General features: G+C 50.8%; 1 protein-coding gene and 1 long non-coding RNA gene across 2 annotated transcripts in view; both read right to left on the bottom strand.

Annotated features, from left to right (window-relative positions):
- The window catches only part of COPE (COPI coat complex subunit epsilon), a 55,970-nt gene extending 52,175 nt beyond the window's left edge, over positions 1-3,795 (bottom strand). The window contains exon 1 of the mRNA XM_050769745.1: positions 3,786-3,795. The gene's annotated coding sequence lies outside the window, so the exon portion shown is untranslated. The remainder of the gene's footprint in view (positions 1-3,785) is intronic.
- The window catches only part of LOC126942416 (uncharacterized), a 183,158-nt gene that overhangs the window by 148,785 nt on the left and 14,467 nt on the right, over positions 1-19,906 (bottom strand). The window lies entirely within an intron of this gene.

The following is a 19,906-nucleotide window of genomic DNA, read 5'->3' as shown; positions in this document are numbered from 1 at the left end:
GCAGGAGAGGCCATGATCTTGTTTTTTTTTTTTTTTTTTTTTTTTTGAGACGGAGTCTCGCTCTGTTGCCCGGGCTGAAGTGCAGTGGCGCCATCTCGGCTCACTGCAAGCTCCGCCTCCCAGGTTCCCGCCATTCTCCTGCCTCAGCCTCCCGAGTAGCTGGGACTACAGGCGCCCGCCACCTCGCCTGGCTAGTTTTTGTATTTTTTAGTAGAGATGGGGTTTCACCGTGTTAGCCAGGATGGTCTCGATCTCCTGACCTAGTGATCCACCTGTCTCGGCCTCTCAAAGTGCTGGGATTACAGGCTTGAGCCACCGCGCCCGGCCTTTTTTTTCTTTTAGACAAGGTCTCATGCTTTCACCCAGGCTCAAGTGCAGTGGCATGATCATGGCTCACTGCAGCTTCAACCTCCTGGTCTCAGGTGATCCTCCCACCTCAGCCTCCCAGGTAGCTGGGACTACAGGTGTGCGCCACTATGCCCAGTTGCGAACTGCTTTTGTGTTTAAATATTTGCAGCCAGGTGCAGTGGCTCATGTCTGTAATCCCAGCACTTTGGGAGGCCGAGGCGGGAGGATCCTTGAGTCCAGGAGTTTGAGTCCTCTCTGTCCAACGTGGTGAAACCCTATCTCTACTAAAAATACAAAAATTAGCCAGGTGTGATGGTACATGCCTGTGGTCCCAGCTATTCGGGAGGCTCAGGCAGGAAAGTTGCTTGAACCTGGGAGGTGGAGGTTGCAGTGAGCCGAGATCGCACCATTGCACAACAGCCTGGGCCACAGCAAGACTCTGTCTCAAAAAAAAAAAAAAAAGGATTTGCAGCCAGGCACAGTGGCTCACGCCTGTAATCCCAGGGCCTGAGGGAGGAAACTTGTCTTCGTAAGCCCTTTCATGCTCTTTCCCATCTTCCTCTGTCTCTCACGAGGTCCTGGATGCCAGCCTCTGCGTCTTATCGCTGAAATCTCAGGCCTCCAACAGCAGGGAAACATCTGCTTTCCGGAGTGCAAGGATCTTCCAGCCAGGAGGGAGGTCACAGGGAAGGATGATCGCTGAAACAAAGAGAAAGGGTCACACGTTGGGCGCTGACTACATCAACAGGGGAGACACTGGCCGGGTGCGGTGGCTCACTCCTCTAATCCCAGCACTTTGAGAGGCCGAGGCAGGTGGATCATTTGAGGTCAGGAGTTTGAGACCAGCCTGGGCAACACGGTGAAACCCCATCTCTACTAAAAATACAAAAAAAAATTAGCCAGGCATTGTGGCGTACACCTGTAATCCTAGCTACTCAGGAGGCTGAGTCAGGAGAATCACTTGAACCTGGGAGGCAGAGGTTTCAGTGAGCCAAGATTGTGCCATTGCACTTCCGCCTGGGTGACAGAGTGAGACTGCACCTCGGAAAAAATAAAAACGCACGGCCGGGCACGGTGGCTCACGCCTGTAATCCCAGCACTTTGGGAGGCCGAGGTGGGCGAATCATGAGGTCAGGAGATCGAGACCATCCTGGCTAACATAGTGAAACCCCGTCTCTACTAAAAATACAAAAAGAAACTAGCCAGGCGCGGTGGTGGGCGCCTGTAGTCCCAGCTACTCGGGAGGCTGAGGCAGGAGAATGACGTGAACCCAGGAGGCGGAGCTTGCAGTGAGCGGAGATGGCGCCACAGCACTCCAGCATGGGTGACAGAGCGAGACTCCCGTGGCAAATAAATAAATAAATAGAAAATAAAAACACACAAAAATTAGCCAGGCGTGGTGACACACATCTGTAGTCCCAACTACTGGGGAGGCTGAAACAGGACAATTGCTTGAGCCCAGGAGGTCGAGGCTGCAGTGAGCTCAGATTGCACCGCTGCACTCTAGCCTGGGGACAGAGCGAGACCTGTCTTGAAAAACAACAAAGACACATATCCCAAAGTCAATGGGGACCAGAGGGCCAAAGTCTGGGGAAGGGCGTCAGTGCCCCCATATCTTGGGGTCCCCCCTCACACCTTGGGGTCCCTCAGGCTTTGGCATCCCCCCTGGGATCCAGGAGGAGTGTAACTGCTGGTGGCTGGGCCAAGCCCTTGGTGGGTAACCCCACTGTTCTGGGGGGTACCAACCAGGGAGGTCATGACCAGGAGCTGAGGGGTTCCCGCAGGACCCATCCAGGTAGCAGGTGCTCAGGAGTTGGCTATTAACATCGTTGGGGATGTAGGGAGGTGGGGTCTCTCTCAAGGACTTCGGTGTCCAGATACACCGGCGCTTGGCTCAGGCTGCAGGTCAGGAGAGTAAGAAGCAGAAAGAAACACAGACGTACAGACCTTGGAGAGCAGCCGCTTGGGGGCTGGCCTCTCGATTCTAGATGAGACCCTCTCCTGGGGGGCCACTCAGAGTCCGTCTGGGACACCACAGCCATGCCCACATGCAAGACAGACATTGTGTAACTGGCCAGTGACCTCCAAGTCACATCTGCCAGAGCCCTCCACCAACCAGCAGTCACAGTGCCCAGGGTGGGTGTTGAGCAGCATCTGGACCTGGCTGGAGGGCAGGTGTCTGGAGTCATGTGGAAGGAGTGGCGGACCCCTGAAAAGGCACCTGGGGAGACCAGGTTGGAGACAGGGATGCAATGTACAGGGACACTAGAGCCACTCCCAGTGTGACAGTCTACACTGGGCTCTTCGAAGGGTAGGTGGGGTGCTTAATGCTGAGGCTCAAGCTCCACCTTTCCACTTCCTCACATATTCGTGCACCCACTCAGTGCCTATCCATCCATCCACCCACCCATCCACCTATCCACTCATTTGCCCATCCATCCATCCATCCATCCATTCATTCATCCATCCATCCACCCACCCACCCATCTGCCCATCCATCCATCCACTCATCCATCCACCCACCCATCCATCCATCCATACACCCATCCATCTTCCCATCCATCCAACCTTCCATCCATCCATCCATCCATCCATCCATCCATCCATCCATCCATCCATCCAGCTATTCATCTGCCCATCCAACCACCCATCCACTCACCCATCCACCCATCCATCCATACATACACCTATCCATCTGCCCATCCATCCACTCATCCACCCACCCATCCATCCATCCATACACCCATCCGTCTTCCCATCTATCCAACCATCCATCCATCCATCCACCCATCCACTCACCCATCCATCCATACATACACCTATCCATCTTCCCATCCATCCAACCATCCATCCATCTACCCATCCATTCATACATACATCAACCCACACATTCATCCATTCATACACCCACCCACCCACCCATCCATCCATCCATACACCCACCCCCCCACCCGTCCATCCATCCATACACCCACCCCCCAACCCGTCCATCCATCCATACACCCATCTGCCTTCCCATTCATCCATCCACCCATTCACCCACCCATCCACCCACCCACCCATTCTCTATCCGTACACCCATCCATGTTCCCATCCATCCACCCATCTACCCACTCACCCATCCTCTATCCATACACCCATCCATGTTCCCATCCATCCACCCATCCACCCATCCATCCATCTATCTATCCATCCATCTATTCACCCAGCCATCTTCCCATCCATCCAATTATCCATTCATCCGTTTACTATCCATTCATCCATCTATACACCCATCCATCCAATCATCCAACCATGTGTACATTCATCTTTCCATATATTCATCCATTCATCAATCTATTATTTATCCATACATCCACCCAGTCACCCATCCAGTCATTTATCTTCCATCCCCCATCCATCCCCATCCATCCCCATCCATCCCACCATTCACCAATCCCCCATTCCTATCCTATCCACCCATCCATCCTTCCATTCATCCACCTTCATATGCAGGCATCATCCACGATCCACCCAACTCTACTTCCACTTCTCATACTTCTACTCATTCTTTAAGCACCAACTCCATGTGCCTTCCTCTTTGTAGCCCTCGGTGTGGCCCAGACCCTCCCTGTCCCTTCCTCTGGCCCAGGTCCGACCCCGTAGAGCTAAGAGTGAATGCACCTGACTCAGCTTTCAGACTGGAGGCTGCTTGAGAGCCAGGCCTGGGGCTGAGGCTTCTTGGGAGTCCAGCAGCACCAGTGTGAGGGGGCGCTGAGAAGACCAGCAATTTCTGTCTGTGGCCCATTGAGGCATCAGGCCTCCAAGTTGGGGGGATACCTCCCCACCCACCAGTAATAAAGCCCCTGTGATTTAAGCCCAATAAGAAGGCCCAGGGAAGGAAATCAGGTTTGGCCTGAGACCACTCCAGGGGGCAGCAAGAGCTCCGGGGACAGAGATATCTGGGTTTGTGCTCCACTTTGTCACATATGCACTGTGTGACACTGAACAGGTCACTTTACCTCTCTGAGCCTCAGTTTCCCCATTTGGAAATCAATCTATCTCATGTTAATTGCACATTTACAAGGAGTTGAGGCCCACAGCAGGCCCTGCCAGCTGGGATGTATCAGTTCCACTCCAGGGGAGAGGCTAGGAGGAGCTGGGGCGAGGAGAATGGGCAGGGAGGTTGAGAAGGTGGATGGGGCCAGGCGAGGTGGCTTATACCTGTAATCCCAACACTTTTGGAAGCTGAGGCAGAAGGATCACTTGAGGCCAGGAGCTTGAGACCAGCCTGGGCAACATAGCGAGACCCCATATCTACAAAATCTAAAAAGATTAGCTGGGCATGACAGTGTACACCAGTGGTCCCAGCTACTTGGGAGGTTGAGGTGGGAGGTTGGCTTGAGCCTGGGAGGTCAAGGCTGCAGTGAGCCATGATGGCACCACTGTATTCCAGTCTGGATGACAGAGTGAGATCCTATCTCAAAAAAAAAAAAAAGGTGAATGGCACTGGTGGGGGGCTGGGAGGGGTGTGGGACATAGGTGTATGTTTCCTAATGGATTCAGAGTTCCATGTTTTCTTTTCTTTTCTTTCTTTTTTTTTGGAGATGGAGTGTCACTGTGTTGCCCAGGCTGGAGTGCAATGGAATGACCTCGGCTCACTGCAACCTCCGCCTCGCAAGTTCAAGCAATTCTCCTGCCTCAGTCTCCCGAGTAGCTGGGATTGCAGGCATGTGCCATCACGCCCACCTAATTTTTTTTTTTTTGAGACAGAGTCTTGCTCTGTCCCCCAGGCTGGAGTGCAGTGGTGCAATCTCAGCTCACTGCAACCTCTGCTTCCTGGGTTCAAGCGTTTCTCCTGACTCAGCCTCACTAGTAGATGGGATAACAGGCACCTGCCACCATGCCCAGCTATTTTATTTTATTTATTTTTGTAATTTTAGTAGAGATGGATTTTTACCATGTTGCTCAGGCTGGTCTTGAACTCCTGACCTCGTGATCTGCCCGCCTCAGCCTTCCAAAGTGCTGGGATTACAGGCGTGAGCCACCACGCCCCTCCAATTTTTGTACTTTTTAGTAGAGACAGGGTTTCACTATGTTGGCCAGGCTGGTCTCGAACTCCTGACCTCAAGTAATCTGTCCGCCTCAGTCTTCGAAAGTGCTGGGATTACAGGCATGAGCCACCATGCCGGCCTCTTTTCTGATTCTCCAAATAATGTGTGCTCATTGTAAAAACAGTTTTAGAAAGCACAGACATGTGTAACGTAAATAATCTAAATCGGTCCCTTGTCATAGCGTTTAATTTCCTTTATGAATTTTTAATACCTATTTACTTTATGCCTGGTGCTTATTGGTAAATTTTAGAATGCTGGCACAGAAAACAAACTAAGTAAACAAATTCAGATGCCATCCCTGCCCTTGGCCCTAGCTGACACGGACCAGGTGCTCTGTAAATATCTGTTGAGTGAACGAAATTTTAAAAATAAAATCAATGCCCAGAAATAACTGTTACTAACACGATGGTCTATTTCCATCTAGATTTTTTTCTTTCTTTCTTTCTTTTCTTAGCCCAAATGGAATTATACTATACACATGATTTGTCAGTCAAGGCCAAATTCCAGTGTACATTCTTGAGTTTAGAGACTTCGGCATCACTCACCTTGAAGTTTTTCTATGGTTTGTTAAACAGATCTCCTATGGTTGGACATCTAGGTCACTCTCTGGGGACAGCCTAACAAATAGAATAACATATTTTCTTTTTTTTTTCTGAGACAGAGTCTCACTCTGTCGCCCAGGCTGGAGTGCAGGGGCACAATCTCGGCTCACTGCAACCTCCACCTCCCGGGTTCAAGTGATTCTCCTGCCTCAGCCGTAGCTGGGATTACAGGCGCCCACCACCACGGTCGGCTAAGTATTTTTTTTTTTTTTTTTTTTTTTTTTTTTTTTTGAGACGGAGTCTCGCTCTGTCGCCCAGGCTGGAGTGCAGTGGCCGGATCTCGGCTCACTGCAAGCTCCGCCTCCCGGGTTCCCGCCATTCTCCTGCCTCAGCCTCCCGAGTAGCTGGGACTACAGGCGCCGCCACCTCGCCCGGCTAGTTTTTTTTTGTATTTTTTAGTAGAGACGGGGAAGTTTTTTTGTTTTTTTTTTTTTTTTTTTTTTGAGAGGGAGTCTCGCTCTGTCGCCCAGGCTGGAGTGAAGTGGCGTGATGTCCACTCACTGCAAGCTCTGTCCCCGGTTCACGCCATTCTCCTGCCTCAGCCTCCCAAGTAGCTGCAACTATAGGCACCTGCCACCATACAGGGTAATTTTTTTTTTTTTGTATTTTTAGTAGAGACCGGGTTTCACCGTGTTAGCCAGGATGGTCTCGATCTCCTGGCCTCGTGATCTGCCCGCCTTAGCCTCCCAAAGCGCTGGGATTACAGGCATGAGCCACCGCGCCCGGCCTAAATTTTGTATTTTTAGTAGAGACAGGGTTTTGCCATGTTGGCCAGGCTGGTCTCAAATTCCTGACCTCAAGTAATCACCGGTCTCGGCCTTCCAAAGTGTTGAGATTACAGGCGTGAGCCACTGAGCCCGGCCAAACACACATTTTCAATTCTTCTCCTTCTTCTTTTCTTTTCCTTTTTTTTTTCTGAGACAGGGGTCTCAGTATGTTGCCCGTCTGGAGTGCAGTGGCTATCACAGGTGTGCTCCCACTACTGATCCGCACAAGAGTTTTACCTGCTCAGTTTCCAGCCTGGGCCGGTTCACCTCTCCTTAGGCAACCTGGTGGTGGTATCCCGCTCCCCGGGAGGTCACCATATTGACACCAAACTTACTGTAGTCACCCAATTGGCATAGTGCACTACAGCCCAGAACTCCTGGATTCAAGTGATCCTTCCACCTAGGTCTCCTGAGTAACTGGGACTATAGGCATTCGTCACTGAGCCCAGCTTCTCAGCATTTTTGATGAATACTTAAGACCACACCACCTTCCATACAGGGGACCTTACTTGACTCCCAGCAGTGATGGGTATGTCCATTTCTCTGAATGTTTGACATTTGCAAATAAATGTTAGAGACATTTGCTTGGCAAGATGTAGATTAAAATCAGAAGCCATAAGCCAGGCATGGCACCTCGTGCTTATAATCCCAGCACTTTGGGAGGCCCAGGACAGAGGATCACTTGAGTCCAGGAGTTCAAGACTAGCCTGGGCAACACGACAAGATCCTATCTCTACCCAAAAAAAAAATTTTGTTTTTGTTTTTGTATTCTCTCACCTCTGCCTTATGAGTAGCTGGGACTACAGGCACGTGCCATCACGCCTAGGTAATTTTTGTATTTTTAGTAGAGACGGGATTTCACCGTGTTGGCCAGGCTGGTATCGAACTCCTGACCTCAGGTTATCTGCCTGCCTTGGCCTCCCAAAGTGCTGGGATTACAGGCGTGAGCCACCGTGCCCGACCCGCAAAAAAGGTTTAAATTAGCCAGATGTGGTAGTCAGTGCCTGTGGGCCCAGCTACTGGGGAGGCTGAGTAGGGAGGATCACTTGAGCCCAGGAGGTCGAGGCTGCAGTGGAGCTGCGAGTATGTCATTGCACTCCAGGGCAACAGAATGAGAACCTGTCTCAAAAAAAAAAAATAAATAAGAAGAGAAAATGGAAAATGCCAGAAGGTGCATGAGGGATTGAGTGTTGTCATGAAAGGCTTCCTGGAGGAGGTGTCATTTGAGGTGGAAGCCAGAGACCGCAGAATGGAGCTTCTGATTTTTTAAAATTTAGGTAATATTTACATAATAAAAGTTATAATTTTTTTAACTTTTTTTTTCTTTTTGAGACAAAGTCTTGCTCTGTCACCCAGGCTGGAGTATGGTGGCTTGATCTTGGCTCACTGAAACTTCCGCCTCCCAGCTTCAAGCCATTCTCCTGCCTCAGCCTCCCAAGTAGCTGGGATTACAGGCATGCGTGACCACGTCTAACTAATTTTTGTATTTTTAGCAGAGATGGGGTTTCACCATGTTGGCCAGGCTGGTCTTGAACTCCCGACCTCATGTGATTCGCCCACTTCCTTGGCCTCCCAAAGTGCTGGGATTGATTACACACGTTTCCAAACAGTGGATCCCACAAGAAATGAAGGTGTCATCAAAGGTGACAGAATGGAGGTCCCCAGTGAGTGGGCTACAAGGCTGGCAGGGAGGTCACCCAGTCCTAAGGCCTAAGATTGTCCCCAAACATAAAGCTTGAACCCTGAGGCCCCTTTGGTTGGTTTACTTGGTCCTTGGCCAGCATTTAAACTCTCTCTTTTTTTTCTTCTTTTTTTTTTTTTTTTTTTTTTTTTTTTTGAGACGGAGTCTCTCTCTGCCGCCCGTGCTGGAGTGCAGTGGCCGGATCTCAGCTCACTGCAAGCTCCGCCTCCCGGGTTCCCGCCATTCTCCTGCCTCAGCCTCCCGAGTAGCTGGGACTACAGGCGCCGCCACCTCGCCCGGCTAGTTTTTTTGTATTTTTTTAATAGAGACAGGGTTTCACCGTGTTAGCCAGGATGGTCTCGATCTCCTGACCTTGTGATCCGCCCGTCTCGGCCTCCCAAAGTGCTGGGATTACAGGCTTGAGCCACCGCGCCCGGCCTCTTTTTTTTCTTCTTTTTTTTTTTTTTTTTTTTTTTGAGACGGAGTCTAGCTCTGTTGCCCAGGCTGGAGTGCAGTGGCCGGATCTCAGCTCACTGCAAGCCCCGCCTCCCGGGTTCACGCCATTCTCCTGCCTCAGCCTCCCTAGTAGCTGGGAGTACAGGCGCCCGCCACCTCGCCTGGCTAATTTTTTTTGTATTTTAGTAGAGACGGGGTTTCACCGTGTTAGCCAGGATGGTCTCGATCTCCTGAACTCGTGATCCGCCCGTCTTGGCCTCCCAAAGTGCTGGGATTACAGGCTTGAGCCACCGCGCCCAGCCTCTTTTTTTTCTTCTTGAGACAGGTTCTTACTCTGTCGCCCAGGCTAGAGTGCAGAGCACAATCTCGGCTCCCTGCAACCTCTGCCTGTTGGGTTCAAGTGATTCTCCTGTCTCAGCCCCCGGGAGTAGCTGGAGCTACAGACCTGTGCCACCATGCCCAGCTAATTTTTGTATTTTTAGTAGTAACAGAGTTTCACGATGTTGATCAGGCTGGTCTTGAACTCCTGACCTCAAGTAATGCTCCTGCCTTGACCTCCCAAAGTGCTGGGATTAAAAGGGTGAGCCACCACTCCTGGCCTACACTCTCTTGACAAAGGTTTTTATAAATCCCAGTTTGGCTGGGTGCCATGGCTCATGCTTGTAATCCCAGTATTTTGGGAGGCTGGGGCCAGGGGATCACTTGAGCCCTGGAGATTGAGACCAGTCTGGGGCAACATGGCAAAACCCATCTCTACAAAAAATAAAATAAAATTAGCCAGGAATGGTGGTGTGTGCCTGTGGTCCCAGCTTCTTGGGAGGCTGATGTGGGAGGATCACTTGAGCCCAGGAATTAGAGGCTGCAGTGAGCCATGATTGTGCCACTGCACTCCAGCCTGGGTGATACAGTGAGACCCTGTCTCGGAAATAAATAAATAAATAAATAAATAAATAAATAAATAAATAAGACAGTCTGGGCCAGGTGCCAAGGCTCACGCCTGTAATCCCAGCACTTTGGGAGGCTGAGGCGGGCAGATTGCTTGAGCCTGGCAGTTTGAGATCAGCTTGGCTATTATAGTGAAATCCCATCTCTACTAAAAAGAAAAAAATTAGTTGGGTGTGGTGGCGCACACCTATAGTCCCAGCTACTTGGGAGACTAAGGTGGGAAAATCACTTGAGCCTGGGATCGAGGCTGCAGTGAGCCGTGATCGCACCACTGCCCTCCAGCCTGTGTGACAGAGTGAGGCTCTGTCTCAAAACACCACCAGCAACAAGAAAACCCATGACCAGCTGGGCACAGTGGCTCATGCCTGTAATCCCAGCACTTTGTGAGGCCGAGGTGGACAGATCGCGAGGTCAGGGGTTGGAGACCAGCCTGGCCAACATAGTGAAACCCCATCACTACTAAAGATACAAAATATTAGCCAGGTGCGGTGGCACTCCCCTGTAATCCCAGCTATGCAGGAGGCTGAGGTAGGAGAATCGCTTGAACCTGGGAGGCGAAGGTTGCAGTGAGCTGAGATCGCGTCACTGCACTCCAGTCTGGGCGACAGAGGAAGACTCCATCACAAAAAAAAAAAAGAAAAAAGAAGATTAAAAAAAAGAAAATCCATGAACACTCAGACCTGCAGCCAGTGAAGGCAAGGTAGAGATGGACCCCACCCTTCAGCCTGTGTCTTACATTTTTAGGGGTCTAATTTAATTTAGAAGGTCCAGCAGGGAAGTGTGTCTACTTGTCCAGTGAGGGCAGCCTCAAGATATCTTCCCACCTCGGCCTCCCAAATCACTGGGATTACAGGCGTGAGTCACTGTACCTGGCCTGAAGGTCCCTTTTACAGATGAGAAAACTGAGGTTCAGGGCCGGCTTCTGCCCCTGTCCAACCTGCTGGCTTCTTCCTCAGCCAGCCCTCTCCAACTACTGCCTCTTTCTCTCTTTCTCTCTCTCGCTTTCCTTTTTTTTTTTTTTTATTTGACGGAGTCTTACTCTGTCGCCCAGGCTGGAGTGCAGTGGCGCCATCTCGGCTCACTGCAAGTTCCACCTCCCAGGTTCACGCCATTCTCCCGTCTCAGCCTCCCGAGTAGCTGCGACTACAGGCACCGGCCACCACACCCGGAAATTTTGTTTTTGTATTTTTAGTAGAGCCAGCTAGGCTATTCCTGTTTAGCCAGAATGGCCTCGATCTCCTGACCTCGTGATCCACCCGTCTTGGCCTCCCAAAGTGCTGGGATTACAGGCGTGAGCCACCGCGCCCGGCCTAATTTTTTTGTATTTTTAATAGAGGCAGGGTTTCACCATATTGGTCAGATTGATCTCGAACTCCTGACCTCGTGATCCACCTGCCTTGGCCTCCCAAAGGGCTGGGATTACAGGCGTGAGCCACAGGGCTCGGCTTTTTTTTTTTTTTTTTTTTTTTTTTTTTGAGACAGAGTCTCACTCTGTTGCCCAGGTTGGAGTGCAGTGGCACCATCTTGGCTCACTGCAATCTCCACTTCCTGAGTTCAAGCGATTCTCCTGCCTTGGTCTCCCTAGTAGCTGGGATTACAGGCGTGCACAACCACGCCCTGCTAATTTTTATATTTTTAGTAGAGACGGGGGTCACCATGTTGGCCAGGCTGGTCTCGAACTCCTGATCTCAGGTGATCCACCCGCCTCGGCCTCCCAAAGTATTGGTATTACAGACGTGAGCCATCATGGCCAGCCACTACTGCCTATTTCTGCATCTCCTGTTCCAGACAAACAGAAGAAACAAGGCCATTTATTGAGCGCCGGTGGGATGCTGAGGGCTCAACCTGCATCCTCAAAGATGGTCCATCCAGCGTCCTGCTAGGAGTGGATCAACCGAGTCACAGAAAGGGCTCGACCCCCACTCACTGTAGGGAGGGGAAAGCTGAGGTTCAGAGAGGTGAAACGACACTCCCGGGGTCACACAGCAAGGACATGCAGGGGCAGGTTTGCGGGTGAGGCTATTCCTGCATCCACCGTATAGAAAGGGAAGGCGATGCGCAAAGGTCAGCCAGTGCTGGAGACCAGACGGCGGCCCATAGGGAGGCGTGGACTCGGGTCCGGGATACACCTGATGGGGCGGGGCTATCCTCATTGGGTGGGCGGTGCTGGACCGGGCTGCCCCTGTCAGGTGGAATGGGGGGGGGGGGCACCTGTGCAGAGGGCTTGGGGGCGTGGCTAGAGGCTGAGATGCGTCGGGTGGGCTGGGGCTGGGCGGAGCGGGCGGTGCAGCACTGCAGCGGAAGAGTTTTCTTGCTACCAGCAGGATGAAAGGGTCCTACTGTGGGTGATCGTGCACAAATAAGGCTGCGAGGTCACGTTGTCCATGCGCTGAGGGAAAGGAGAGGAACCCCGGCCTCAGTTCCTAGGCCAGCAAATGGAGTCGCCATCCTTGACTCCTGTCTGTGCCTGTCTGCGCCTCAGCAAGCCTTAGTCTCCATATCTGTCGAATGGGCGTGCCATCCCCGAGATAGAAGGGACCTTTTGTGCCCCAGAGCTGGTCCCTTTCCTGTGCCCCCACAGCCTCAGAATAAAGCCAAACACCTCACCTGTCAACCCTCAACTCCCTCCGCCATCCCCCTTATTCACAGTACTCCAGCCACAGGCTTCCTAGTTGGTCTTTGCACAGGGCAACAACATTACCACCCCAGGGCTATCCGAGCCGCCTACTCTCAATTCTTCCCTATGACTACTCCTTTAGGTATCGACTAAATACTAACATCCTGGCCAAAATAGCCTCCCCTCTCTGAGGTTTCAAATCCATGGAGGGAGTGGATTTTGGGCTAACTGGATAGTGCCACAAAAAATGTACATATATATGCCGGGTGCAGTGACTCACGCCTGTAATACCAACACTTTGGGAGGCCAAGGCAGGCAAATCACCTGAAGTCAGCAGTTCCAGACCTGCCTGGCCAACATGGTAAAACCCCATCTCTACTAAAAATACAAATAAATTAGCCGGATATGGTGGCTCACGCCTGTAATCCCAGCTACTTGGGAGGCTGAGGCAGGGGAATCGCTTGAACTGGGGAGGCGAAGGTTGCAATGAGCCAAGATTGTGCCACTGCACTCCCTGGGGGATAGAGCGAGACTCTGTCTCCAAAAAAATTAAATAATAATAATTCCAAATGGATCTGAGATGTGAATATGCACCCTGCAAACACTAGAAGAGGCTATGTGCAGCCAGGGCAGTGCCGCACACTCGTCATCCTAGCACTTTGGGAGACTGAGGCAGGTGGATCACCTGAGGTCAGGAGTTCGAGACCAGCCTGGTCAACATGGTGAAACAGTCTCTACTAAAAATACAAAAACTTAGCCAGGCACGGTGGCAGGTGCCTGTAATCCCAGCTACTCCAGAGGCTGACCCAGAAGAATTGCTTGAACCCAGGAGGCAGAGGTTGCAGTGAGCCGAGGTCGTGCCACTGTACCCCAATCCGGGCAACAAGAGCGAAACTCTGTCTCAAAAAATAATAATAATAATAATACGAGGGTATGTGTATGTTTCTCTAAGGTCTGGGAAGGGAAAGAGCTTTCATAATGATCAGTCAGAGCCCAGGAGCAACAATGGGAAGGATGTGTGCATTCATACATGTATGTGTGTGTGTAAGAGTAAAATAGGCCGGCCGGGCGCGGTGGCTCAAGCCTGTAATCCCAGCACTTTGGGAGGCCGAGGCGGGCGGATCACAAGGTCAGGAGATCGAGACCACAGTGAAACCCCGTCTCTACTAAAAATACAAAAAATTAGCCGGGCGCGGTGGCGGGCGCCTGTAGTCCCAGCTACTCAGGAGGCTGAGGCAGGAGAATGGCGGGAACCCGGGAGGCGGAGCTTGCAGTGAGCTGAGATCGCGCCACTGCACTCCAGCCTGGGCAACAGTGTGAGACTCCGTCTCAAAAAAAAAAAAAAAAAAAAAAAAAAAGTAAAATAGGCCAGGCGCGGTGGCTCACTCCTGTAATCCCAGCACTTTGGGAGGCCAACGCAGGCAGATCACTTGAGGTCAGGAGCTCGAGACCAGCCTGGCCAACATGGTAAACCCTGTCTGTACTAAAAATACAAAAATTTAGCCAGGCATGATGGCACATGCCTGTAATCCCAGCACTCAGGAGGCTGAGGCAGGAGAATCGCTTGAACCCGGAGGTGGAGTTTGCAGTGAGCCAAAATCACGCGTTGCACTCCAGCCTGGGGGTCACGGCAAGACCGTGTCTAAAAAAAAAAAAAAAAAGGCCGGGCGCGGTGGCTCAAGCCTGTAATCCCAGCACTTTGGGAGGCCGAGACGGGCGGATCACAAGGTCAGGAGATCGAGACCATCCTGGCTAACACGGCGAAACCCCGTCTCTACTAAAAAAAAAACACAAAAAATTAGCCGGGCGAGGTGGCAGCGCCTGTGGTCCCAGCTACTCGGGAGGCTGAGGCAGGAGAATGGCGGGAACCCGGGAGGCGGAGCTTGCAGTGAGCTGAGATCTGGCCACTGCACTCCAGCCTGGGCGACAGAGCGAGACTCCGTCTCAAAAAAAAAAAAAAAAAAAAAGTAAAATAAAACCTTTGGCCAGTCACAGTGGCTCGTGCCTGAAATCCCAAATCCTCCTGAGGCAGGAGGATCACTTGAGGCTAGGAGTTTGAGATGAACCTGGGCAATATAGCAAGACTCTGTCTCTACAAAAAATAAAAAATTAACTGGGCATAGTGGCATGTGCCTGTAGTCTCAGCTATGTGTGAAGCTGAGGTGGGAGGATCACTTGAGCCCAGGAGTTTGAGGTTACAGTGAGCTATGATTGTGCCACTGCAACTGCACTCCAGCCTGGGAGACAGAGTGAGAACCTGTCTCAAAATAGTAATAATAGGCCGGGCCTGGTGGCTCACAACTGTAATCCCAGCACTTTGGGAGGCTGAGTGGGTGGATCATGAGGTCAGGAGTTTCAAGACCAGCCTGGCCAACATGGTGAAACCCAGTCTCTACTAAAAATAGAAAAATTAGCCGAGTGTGGTGGCGGTTGCCTGTAATCCCAGCTACTGGGGAGGCTGAGGCAGGAGAATCATTTGAACCTGGGAGGTGGAGATTGCAGTGAGATGAGATCACGCCATTGCACTCTAGCCTGGGCGACAAGAGCAAGACTCCGTCTCAAAAAACAAAAATCAAAACAAAAACAAAAAATAATAATAATAATAATAACAACAACAATGCATTGAACAATGATCATGAGCTTTAAAAAATGAAAAAAAAACACAAAACAATGAGCTGGGGGCCAGGTGTCGTGACTTGTACCTATAATCACAGCAATTTGGGAGGTTGTGGTCGTGATACAGGAGATAGAAATTATTTAGGCAGGTAGTGACGGTAAAAGAGTCCTGGGAATTTCCCTTTTAACAAAAAGCAGCCACCAAATCATTTCTTTCTTTTTTTAATTTTTATTTTTTGAGACAGAGTTTTGTTCTTGTCACCCAGGCTACAGTGCAGTGGCGCCATCTTGGCTTACCGCAACCTCTGCCTCCCGGCTTCAAGCAATTCTGTCTCAGCCTCCTGAGTAGCTGGGATTACAGGCGTGTGCCACCAGGCCCAGCTAATTTTTGTATTTTTAGTAGAGATGGGGTTTCACAATGTTGGCCAGGCTGGTCTCAAACTCCTGACTTCAGGCGATCCACCAGCCTTGGCCACCATGCCCAGCCTTCTTTTTTGAGATGGAGTCTCACTCTGCAGGCTGGAGTGGAGTGGTGCAATCTCAGCTCACTGAAACCTCTGCCTTCCGGGTTCACGCTACTCTCCTGCCTCACCCTCCCAAGTAGCTGGGATTACAGGCATGTGCCGCCATGCCCAGCTAATTTTGGTATTTTTAGTAGAGATGTGGTTTCACTATGTTAGCCAGGCTGGTCTTGAATTCCTGACCTTGTGATTCATCCACCTCGGCCTCCCAAAGTGTTGAGATTACAGGCGTGAGCCACCGTGCCCAGCCCCAACTCACTTTTTTTTCTTTCTTTTCTTCTTTTCCTTTTCCTTTTTTTTTTTTTTTTTTTGAGATGGAGTCTTGCTCTGTGCCCCAGGCTGGACTGCAGTGGCGCGATCTCGGCTCACTGCAAGCTCCGCCCCACCGGGTTCACGCCATTCTCCTGCCTCAGCCTCCCAAGTAGCTGGGACTACAGGCGCCCGCCACCTCGCCCGGCTAATTTTTTGTATTTTTTTTAGTAGAGACGGGGTTTCACCCTGTTAGCCAGGATGGTCTCGATCTCCTGACCTCGTGATCCGCCCGTCTCGGCCTCCCAAAGTGCTGGGATTACAGGCTTGAGCCACCGTGCCCGGCCCAGAGTTTCACTCTTTTTGCCCAGGCTGGATTGCAATGACGCAACCTCGGCTCACTGCAACCTCCGCCTCCTGAGTTCAAGAGATTCTCCTGCCTCAGCCTCCCGAGTAGCTGGGATGACAGGCGCCTGCCACCATGCCCAGCTAATTTTTTGTATTTTTAGTAGAGACAGGGTTTCACCATGTTGGCCAGAATTGTCTCGATCTCTTGACCTCGTGATCTGCCCACCTTGGCCTCCCAAAGTGCTGGGATTACAGGCGTGAGCCACAGTGCCCGGCCAACTCATTTCTTTTCTAACAAAGAGCAGCCTGAAACATCGAGCAGCAGACATGGATAAGCAAGCTGGAAGCTTCCAGGGATGAATGCCAGCAGCTGTGTCAATGGAAAAGGGCTATCTGAGGGCCAGGCATGTTCAACATGGGGGCTCCAGCTTCCCTTTTTTTTGGTCACTACGTGTACAGTAAAGAAACAGGCTTTAGTTTGGCTGGGTAGGGTGGCTCATGCCTGAAATCCCAGCACTTTGGGAGGCCAAGGCAGGTGGATCACCTGAGGTCAGGAGTTCGAGACCAGCCTGGCCAACATAGCGAAACCCCGTCTCTACTAATAATACAAAAATTAGCCGGGCATGGTGGCGGGCGCCTGTAACCTCAGCTACTCAGGAAGCTGAGGCAGGAGAATTGCTGGAACCCAGGAGGTAGAGATTGTAGTAAGCCGAGATTGAGCCACTGTACTCCAAACTGGGCGACAAAGCAAGACTCCGTCTCAAAAAAAATAAAAAATAAAATGAACAGGCAACATGGTGCCAGCCAGCTAGATAACTCATCTGCATAATAAAAGATTAAGAAGCCAGGCACAGTGGCTCACGCTTATAATCACAGCACTTTGGGAGGCCAAGGCAGCAGATCATGAGGTCAGAGTTCGAGACCAGCCTGGCCAACATAGTGAAACCCCATCTCTACTAAAAAAATTAGCCGGGCGTGGTGGCAGGCACCTATAATCCAAGCTACTCAGGAGGTTGAGGCAGGAGAATTGCTTGAACCCGGGAGGCAGAGGTTGTAGTGACCTGAGATCGCACCATTGCACTCCACCTGGGAGACAGCGCAAGACTCTAACTCAAAAAAAAGAAAAGAAAAAAAAGAAAAAAAAGATTAGGGTGGGAAGCCCAGCTTTTCACACCCTATGCAAATTACACACCTAGCTGTAACCAGTTTTTTGCACCCTATGCAAATGAAACACCTGGTCCAACCAATCTTTTGTACCCTATGGAAATCAGACACCACCTCCTTAAGCTCATCCATAAAACTCACTGCTTTTTACTGAGGAAGAGGAAACCCATTCAAGATCCCTCCTTCTGCTGCAGAGAGAGTGCTTCTTTCTTTTGCTGATTAAACTTACACTCTGAATCTCACTCTGTATGTCTGAGTCCTAGTTTTCCATGCCTGTGAGACAACAAATATTGGGTATTTACCCCAGACAACAACACTACTCCAGTGGGAGGAACACTTGAAGCCAGGAGTTTGAGGCTGGCCTGGACAACTTAGTGAGACCCCCATCTCTATAAAACAAAAATAAGCAGGGGACGGGCACTGTGGTTCCGCCTGTAATCCCAGAACTTTGGGAGGCTGTGGCGGGCAGATCACCTGAGGTCAGGAGTTCGAGATCAGCCTGACCAATATAGTGAAATTCCGTCTCCACTAAAAATACAAAAATTAGCCAGGCATTGTGGCAGGTGCCTGTAGTCCCAGCTACTCGGGAGGCTGAGGCAGGAGAATCGCTTGAACTCGGGAGGCGGAGGTTTCAGTGAACTGAGATTGCACCACTGCACTCCAGCCTGGGTGAAGGGTGAGACTCCATCTCAAAAAAAAAAAAAAAAAAGAAAAAGAAAAAGATGCTGGGCGCGGTGGCTCATACCTGTAATCCCAGCACTTTGCGAGGCTGAGGCAGGTGGATCACCTGAGGTCAGGAGTTTGAGACCAGCCTGGCCAACATGGTGAAACTCTGTTTCTACTAAAAATACAAAAATTAACTGGGAGTGGTGGCACATGCCTGTAATCCCAGCTACTCGGGAGAGTGAGACAGGAGAATCACTTGAACCCGGGAGGCAGAAGTTGCAGTGAGCCAAGATTGTTCCACTGCACTCCAGTCAGCCTGGGTGACAGAGAGAGACTCTGTCTCAAAAAACAAACAAGCAAACAAACAAACAACAACAACAACAAAAAACGGTTAGCAGGGACAGGCTCCAGGGAGAGATGTTTTGCTGCCTGGGTTGGGAGGGCCATGGGAAGTTGGCTGAAGGAGGAGCCTAGGGAGACTCCTAGATTTTCTGGGTGCTTAATGGACTCTCTCTCTGATTTGGGGAGGTTTAGGGAGCACTGTGCAACTCTAAGAGTGGCCTGGGAGCCTGGCTGTGCCCCCTGCAAACCTGGTGCTTTGGGGTAGGCAGGGGTTTACCCCACCAGGCCGGAGGGCAGAGCAGTTCCTCTGGAACATCTCCCAATGCACAAAGCCTCTGGATGTGAGTATGACTGTGAACTTCCCCTTGGCAAATACCTCCCCCGCGGAAATGCACATGCAGCCTTCTCCCTTGGAATAAGGCAGGAAAATAAAAAAAATAAAAAAATAAATGTATAAGAAGGTGAAGTCACAATGGGCAGTAGACAGCTGGGGACATTGCACCATCCCTGCAGGAAGGAAGCACCTTGGAGCTAACCCAGGCCGCCTCACTCTGCTTCCTTTGGAAACGCTCGTGACTTTTCAAATACTGCATTTTGCTGACAGGGCAAAGCATGTTCAGATGGCCATGACGATAGGCCCTCTGGAGACTTGGAGAATGTTCCAAGTTGACTCAGAGGAATGCGAGTTGGAATCCCTGTTTTGTCTCTCGTTACCTCTGTGAGTTGGGCAAGGATGGGATTTTTATTTTTATTTTATTTATTTTATTATTATTATTATTTTTAAGATGGAGTATTGCTCTGTCACCAGGCAGGAGTGCGGTGGCCCAATCTCGGGTCATTGCACCCTCCACCTCCCGGGTTCAAGTGATTCTCCTGCCTCAGCCTCCTGGGTAGCTGGGATTAAAGGCGCCTGCCACTATGCCTGGCTAACTTTTGTATTTTTAGTAGAAACGGGGTTTTACCATGTTGGTCAGGCTGGTCTTGGACTCCTGACCTCATGATCCGCCTACCTTGGCCTCCCAAAGTGTGAGCCACTGTGCCCAGCCCCGGGCTTTTTAATAAACTCTTCTGGAGTAACTGGGTATCAGTGTGGCATAAAATAAATCTTGATCCCTACCTCACACCCTACACACAAAAATTCAACTTTGGGGAAAGCCCTTTCTCACTCTGAGCCTCCTCTGGGCCATGGTTTTCAACTCACAGAGCTGCTGTGGTACTGGGTCCCAGCAGGCCTGACTGAACACTTGACAAAAAGTAACTATCATTGGAGGTGTGGAGGTGCATTCCTGGAATTCCAGTGCTATGTGAGGCTGAGGCAGGAGGATCGCTTGAGGCCAAGAGTTCTAGACCAGCCTGGGCAACATAGGCAAACCTGATCTTTCATATATATATACACACATATATATTTTTTTTGAGACAGAGTTTTGTTCGGTCCCCCAGGCTGGAGTGCAGTGGTGCAATCTCAGATCACTGCAACCTCTGCCTCCCAGG

The sequence above is a fragment of the Macaca thibetana genome, chromosome 19 (genome assembly GCF_024542745.1).
Source record: "Macaca thibetana thibetana isolate TM-01 chromosome 19, ASM2454274v1, whole genome shotgun sequence".
Lineage (NCBI taxonomy): Eukaryota > Metazoa > Chordata > Mammalia > Primates > Cercopithecidae > Macaca > Macaca thibetana.
The sequence above is the reverse complement of the archived record's forward strand: the minus strand, read 5'-3'. Positions and strand labels throughout refer to the sequence as shown.